Source organism: Camellia sinensis, chromosome 13 (genome assembly GCF_055761805.1).
Source record: "Camellia sinensis isolate YWXY chromosome 13, ASM5576180v1, whole genome shotgun sequence".
NCBI lineage: Eukaryota > Viridiplantae > Streptophyta > Magnoliopsida > Ericales > Theaceae > Camellia > Camellia sinensis.
In genome coordinates this window covers 12,538,321-12,544,367 of record NC_138973.1, presented here as the reverse complement: position 1 = coordinate 12,544,367, position 6,047 = coordinate 12,538,321, and positions in this window count along the sequence as shown.

The following is a 6,047-nucleotide window of genomic DNA, read 5'->3' as shown; positions in this document are numbered from 1 at the left end:
GGATGGGGATAAAGAACGCTTCTTTCTTCTCGGCTCGGGCTTAGCCGAAGAGGAAGAAAAAGAGTTGGAGACTTTTTTAAGAGCCAACATTGAGGTGTTCGCCTGGACACCTTACGAAATGCCTAGCATTGACCCCGAGGTCACTTGCCACAGACTGAATGTCGACAGGTCGGCAAAACTTGTAATTTAACGAGCCAGAAGACCGACGTTGATGCACGTCGAAGCAGTAGACAGACTTCTAGAGGCTAGGGCCATCCGAGAAGTTCATTACCTGACATGGCTATCCAACACAGTAGTGGTAAAGAAGAAGAACGGTAAATGGCGGGTCTGTGTAGATTTTACAAGCCTGAACAAAGCTTGTCCCAAAGACTGCTTTCCTCTACCCAAGATTGACCAGTTGGTAGACGCCACATCTGGACATGGAAGGATGAGCTTCCTGGACGCTTACAGAGGATACCACCAGATAGCCATGTACCCCCAGACGAAGAGAAGACAGCGTTTATCACCCCGAAAGGACTGTGTTGTTACAAGGTAATGCCTTTTGGATTGAAAAACGCAGGAGCAACTTACCAAAGGTTAGTAACCAAGATGTTCAAAATTCTGATTGGCCAAACAGTGGAAGTCTACATTGACGACATGGTCGTGAAGACCAAGGAACCAAGGGGTCATCTTGCCGACCTAAAAGAGGTCTTTAAGATACTCAAAACATACCGGCTCTGACTTAACGCATCGAAGTGCGCGTTTGGAGTTGGATCAGGTAAATTTTTGGGATATCTGGTAACAAGAAAGGGCATTGAGACCAGCCCAGATCAAATCAAGGCCATCCTAGAGCTAAAAAGCCCGACGTCGGTAAAACAGGTTCAGATGCTTACTGGAAGGGCCGCAGCCCTAAATAAGTTCATAAGCCGAAGCTCAGACAAATGTAAACCTTTCTTCAACCTGATAAAGAAGGCCACAGACTTCCTATGGACTGAGGAATGTGAGGCCGCCTTGGCCGACCTAAAGAAGTATCTGACCACGGCTCCAATCCTCTCAACACCTGAACCTGGAGAAGAACTATTTTTGTACTTAGCCGTTTCAGAACATGCAATAAGTGCGGTATTAATTCGTGAAGAAAAAAGGGAGCAAATGGTTGTTTACTATGTAAGCAAAACCTTAGCCGATGTAGAAATAAGGTATCTACCCTTGGAAAAATTGGCGCTAGCTTTAGTAATGGCTTCAAAGAAGCTGAGCCATTATTTTCAAGCGCACAAGATTATAGTGCTGATAGAACACCCACTGAAGTCCTTGTTACAACAAAGAGACTTAACTGGAAGAATAGCAAGATGGGCAGTGGCCTTGGGCCAATACGACCTGGAGTTCAGGCCGAGAACAGCAATTAAGGGCTAAGTTTTGGCCGACTTCGTGGCCGAATTCACGCCGGAATCGATCGAACATCAGGCTCCGTTGAGCCGAGATGAACGATGTCCAAGCAAACAAGGAGAAGCCCAGCCAAAGACAAAAGAACAAGGAAAAGAAAAACTAAGACCTTGCAGCATTTACATCGGCGACTCCTTTCGCCTGTTTGTCGATGGGAGTTCAAACCGGCGAGGAGCGGGGGCAGGAGTAGTGTTAATATCTCCTGATGGGGAGAAATTGGAACAGTCTATTCGATTGGGGTTCAAGGTCTCAAACAATGAAGCAGAATACAAAGCACTGATTGCAAGACTAAAGCTAGCAGTGGCAACAGAAGCAGATGAGGTAATAGTTTTTTGTGATTCACAACTTATAGCAAATCAAACAACAGGAGAGTTTGCAACCCGAGATGAGAGGACGTCGGCATACGCAAAGGAGGTCATCAGACTGGCAAGCTTGTTTCGCAATTTCCGACTTCTTCAAGTCAGCCGAGATGATAACAACCACGCCGACGCGTTGGCCAACTTGGCAAGCTCAATGCAAACTAGAAAAACAAGAACAACAATGATTGACTATCTGTCAAGCCCGAGCATAGAACAGCCGATCACAGAGCATGAAGCAATGTGTGTGGACTTGGGTCCAAGCTGGATGGATGCAATTGTTGCATTCCTGAAAGAGGGAAAGCTACCAGAAGACCATAAGGAGGCACACAAGATCAGATTGAAATCAGCAAGATTCAACCTGACAGCAGATGGACATCTCTACAGAAGGTCCTTCACAGGACCCCTTTTAAGGTGCGTACACCCTTTGCAGGTTGAAGATTTTCTATACGAAATTCATGAAGGGATTTGTGAAAGCCACGATGGGGGCAGATCACTAGCTCACAGGGCCATTACCTAGGGATATTAATGGCCCTACATGCAAAAAGATGCAGAAGCCTACGTGAAGAAGTGTGAACAATGCCAAAGGTTCGCACCTTTGATACACCAGCCAGCTGCTGACCTAAACCCTGTATCCAATCCATGGCCATTTGCCCAATGGGGCATGGATCTCATTGGACAGTTGTCCCAAGCAACTGGACAAAGGAAGTACTTGCTGGTAGCAAAAGATTACTTCACAAAGTGGATAGAAGTAGAACCTCTTGCCAAAATCCGAGATATGGACGTCAAGAATTTTATATGGAGAAACACCATCACCAGATTTGGCATTCCAAGAGCAATAGTTGCCGACAACGGAACGCAGTTTGACAGCAAACTCATCAAGAACTTCTGTGCGAAATTCAAGATAAAAAATTATTTTTCAACACCAAGTTTTCTCCAAGCAATGGGCAAGCAGAAGCATCCAACAAAGTAATTTTGGATGGGATAAAAAAGAGGCTACAGGCAGCAAAAGAAAAGTGGGTAGATGAGTTGCCCAATGTACTCTGGGCATATCGGACTACGCCGAGAAGATCAACAGGGGAAACCCCCTTTGCCATAGCTCATGGCACAGAAGTAGTCATTCCACTGGAGATCGGCATCCCAGGGATCAGAACCGAAGGAGTAGAGAACGGCACAAATGGTATACTTCTAGCTCGAGATTTGGATTTCTTAGAAGAAAAAATAGAGAAAGCTGCAATTCAGCTCGCAACATACCAACAGCAACTTGCTAGAGCTTACAATAAGAAGGTTAATCCAAGGGATTTTCAGGTCGGTGACCTAGTCCTAAGAAAAGTTGTTGGCAACAAGAAGGATCCAAGAGAGGGCAAACTTGGCCCAAACTGGGAAGGTTCCTACAGAATTACTTCGGTATTGGGCAATGGAGCATACCAGCTTGAAGATAATGAGGGCAAAGCATTGTCAAGACCTTGGAACACTTGTAATTTGAAATTTTTCTATCATTAAATGTTCCTTGTTATTTTTTGCCAAACATCATCAATAAAATTTTAGCAGAATTCTCCAAGACTTGTGAATTGATAAAAGATACATAATGATTGTTTCTGAATAATAAGAACCCAAGTGGAACTCAGGTTCACATTGGGGGTAGAGAGAAGACAGTAATGCTTAACACTTTTGAAATTTGTAGCAATTTACAAGTTGAAGTTAAACCGAGATAATTGTTTATCTTCACTTGTTGAAATTTATAGCAATTTACAAGTTGAAGTTAAACCGAAGTCATGCTTAACGCTTGTTGAAATTTATAACAATTTACAAGTTGAAATTAAGCCGAGATAATTGTTTATCTTCACTTGTTGAAGTTTGTAGCAATTTACAAGTTGAAGTTAAGCCGAGATAATTGTTTATCTTCACTTGTTGAAATTTGTAGCAATTTACAAGTTGAAGTTAAACCGAAGTAATGCTTAACGCTTGTTGAAATTTGTAGCAATTTACAAGTTGAAGTTAAGCCGAGATAATTGTTTATCTTCACTTGTTGAAATTTGTAGCAATTTACAAGTTAAAGTTAAGCCGAGATAGTTGTTTACCTTCACTTGTTGAAATTTGTAGCAATTTACAAGTTGAAGTTAAGCCGAGATAATTGTTTATCTTCACTTGTTGAAATTTGTAGCAATTTACAAGTTGAAATTAAGCCAAAGTAATGCTTAATACTTGTTGAAATTTGTAGCAATTTACAAGTTGAAGTTAAGCCAATATATTGCTTAGCACTTGTTATAACTTGAGAAAAAGTTATAACCTTTATATGTTTATCCTTGTTGAAACTTATAGGCAATTTACAGGACAAATTCTTGCCGAGATAAATTATCAGGTGACATAACCGAGGTATGTTACCCCGAGAAGATTGTACAAAGAAGAATAAGTACATATATGCAGAATATTCCAAGTATAGAATCATATGAAGACAAAGAAGAGAAGATAGGAGTACAAGTATTCAATAAAGGAAAAACCTTGTATTAACATTCAAAGAAAAAATGGGGGCACATCGGCCATACAAAGAACATACACTGTTCCCTAAGATAAAGAAACAAGAAAATACAAATAAGAAGAAGACTTAAAGCTAAAGCTCCTCTCTGCCAAATTGTTGAATTTGAAGATCAGATATCACCTCGGCCTCCTTCTCTGTCGCTATCTCGGCGTCAATTTCTTGAAGAGTTTCTTCAACCGTCTTGACCTCAGAAGGGATGTCGGCTGGTACAATGTCGGGAACAGCTTCTTGGATAACCTCATCACCTTCCTCATCCTGAGTCAAGTCAAGAACTTGCTCATTCTGAGGAGGGGACTTGGCCCCATCAGCATCTTTTGATTTTCTTATCAAATCCTCGTCCTCTTCGTCCTCGGCCTCATCCTCAGCATCAGATTCGCCGACATATTCACTTGGAGTTGGGACTGGAGGAAATTGCAAGGGAATGGCGTCGGCCTTCCGCAACGGAGAGTCATCAGGAATATTAAGCTTTTTAAGAAAGGACATCCAACCAAGGGTGAAACCCTTGTTGCATGCCTCCTTCACTTGTTTTTCATAGGCCTCAGTGACGTCGGCCATACCCTGTGAATATGTCTTTTCGTCGGCTTCTTTGATTTCAGTTTCTTTGGTGGCCAGGGCTTCTTAAAGCTCTTTCTCAACTTGGGCCATATTTTCCTCGGCCTCTCTCCTTTGAGATTCAGCCACCTTTCTGATAGCCTCAGCAGCCTCAGCCTTCTCTTCGGCATTATTCTGAGCTTTAATTACAGCTTCGGCTTGATCCTCCAGCTTCTTCATTTTTTATTCAAGGCCTTTATTGATCTTTTGAATAGAAGAGAACTCATTCTTCATGTCGGCCAGCTTTTGCCGATTCTCAAAAGATTGCATTGAGAAAGAATGGGCATGCTGGATGGCCTGAAAGAATACAGAGGTATTAAAGAATATTCAAAGTATGAAATAAAGAGAAAGAAAAATTTACCAAGAAGAAGACATTTACCTAAACAGAGTGCTGTAACATTAAGGCATAATTTTCATACTCGCTGTACTTGGCGTTCCGCTCCAAGTCGCCTGGGAGAAGCAAAGCGGTACTGAGCGCAACGCCGACATTGATATCGTCGGCACTGTCACTTGCCATTACAGGCTTATCCTCTAGGGTGATTTCGGGGGCCCAGGGGGCAGCTGGTTTCTTTGACCCCAAAGTCGTTACAGATGACCTCGGCCTTTTTTATTTGGAGGATTCGGAAGGAAGTACTTCGGCAGACCTCTTCGAAGGGACAGAGGCAGTTTTTTGACTTGGAGCAGTTGTGGGGCTGGCAAAGTGTCCTCAGTCTCAACCTGAGTCACTTTTGCCTTCGGTTGAGCTTTTTTAATTCTTTTTGGTTTTTCTAGAGGTTGGGTTTGTGTTGGTTGTTCATCAATGGATGATGGAATGTCGGCTAGGAGGTCTTTAGCAACTGACTTTGCGCGATCCATCTCGGCTGTAAGAACAAGACGTCGGTGACGCTTTCTTTGGGATGGTGGAATGAGGTATGAAGCCGAGGTCAACGGCTGTTCTGCTGGATCAGAGGTTGATCCTTGGTCTGTTCGCGATGTTGATGCAGCTGGAAGAGTTGTAGCAGAGCGAGGAGATGAGTTCTTCTTCTTCTTTCTCCTGGAGACGTCGGGGAGAGCTGATTTGTATGTTGGAATGAAGTTGAGAAGCAAAGGTGCCTTTCGCTTCTAAACTGGCAGGTCCAGTAATTTCTTTAAATCCTTGTTGG